A 1,636-nucleotide genomic window follows, 5' to 3' on the forward strand; every position below is an offset into this window, starting at 1 on the left:
CCTGAAAATTCCCTGTCCAGCTCCTCCTCTTGGTTGGGGGGTCTGTAGTAGACCCCCACCGTCAAATCCCTCTCCCCCTGCCCCCCCTGAATCTTGACCCAGAGCACTTCAGCTTGCCCTTCCTCTGACCCCATTCTGCTGGCAGAGGATGTGTAGTGCTCCTTGACATAGATTGCCACCCCCCCTCCTTTCCTACCTTCTCTATCGCGCCTGTACAGCCTATAGCCCCTAATGTTAACTGCCCAGTCATGGGACGAGTCCCACCACGTCTCTGTCAGCCCTATGACATCTGGGTTTGAACTAGCTATTCTGAGGGCGAGTTCCTCCAGTTTGTTCCCCATGCTACGAGCATTGGTGTACAGGCATTTAAGGCCTTGCAAGACTGTGTGCGCCCCCCCCCGATTAGGAAGACTATCAGGACCCCCATTACTTACCCTTGCCCTCCTTGCCCTGATGGCGTCTCCTTGTCTTCTGGCAGCCCCCTCCCCTGGCATGTGCAGGGATGTGGGAGCAGATCAGTTGCTCCTGGCAGCGATCTGCTCCCACCCCCTCTGGCCCTGCACTGGCTCCCTCCAGCAGCCAAAGGAAGCTCTAGGCTCCCTGTAGCAGGGCACTAAGGTGCCTGCTACTTGAAGAGCAGGAATGGCCACCAGGTGCCGGTTGCCAGAGCAACCAGGAGGAGCTGGGGTCCCACACCTGTTGAATCAGCTGACTGGAAGGGGCAGGGCTCACTCCTATAAAGCACAGGCTGGAGGCCAAGAGAAGGGGGTCTTGGCTGGCGGCAAAGGAGAAGGAGTGCTGCCTAAGTAAAGGGGAAAGGCCTGAACACGAGCAGTTTGTTATGCTGGTGAAGGATGGAGCACCCGCGGAGAGTGACTCAAAGGAGGTTATCCCAGTGGTTTAGTTTTGTGTTATAGCCCATGGGCTTGTGTTATAGTTTTCTGTTGTCAACTGGAGGACCAGGTGAGGTTATAAGGAGATGGAGGAGGCCTCATAGGGGAACCACGTCAGTGTGGGAGCCCCAGCCCCAAGAGAGAGGGCAGTGTGAGAAGCCCCGAGAGAGAGGGCATTGCAAGAAGACATCCAATAAGACTAAAGAATGTCCAGTACATCTGCAAGGCTTGGGGCATGGTACAGGGATGGTTGGAGCCATGCATAGCTCATAAGGCTGGGGTGCACCTAAGTCCCATTCCCGAAGACGGACTGGTATAGCACAGGAGAACCGTAGCCAAGGAAACTAAGGGTAGCTTCCCTATTTTACATTTAAAACCAAAGACATGGCGGGCGAGATTGCGAGGTGCAGACAGGCAGCTTGGTGCGGTAGAGAGGGTAACAAAGGGGGAGCACGGCGACCCTGAGGTTCCCGTCCTGTCACACTCCCCATGGGTGCTAGGAAGATTGTTCCCTGCCCATGGAGGGCTGCCTGCTGCTGAGGTGGGCTCCACCACCAGAACCTGTGTGGGTACAATGTCCCCTTGCCCTGGCAGCAGGGAGCTCCTGGCCCTGGCTCCCAATCAGAGACTGTGGACCTGGCAAGAGCTTCAAGGTAGAAGCAGGTCCCAGCCCCCTGCCCTGATCTGTCGGTAGGGCAGCTAGTAGAAAGCCTTTGGCTGGGTAGGGATTTCCCACCCACCTG

This window comes from Gavialis gangeticus, unplaced genomic scaffold (genome assembly GCF_001723915.1).
Source record: "Gavialis gangeticus isolate Ggan-Ray unplaced genomic scaffold, GavGan_comp1, whole genome shotgun sequence".
Lineage (NCBI taxonomy): Eukaryota > Metazoa > Chordata > Crocodylia > Gavialidae > Gavialis > Gavialis gangeticus.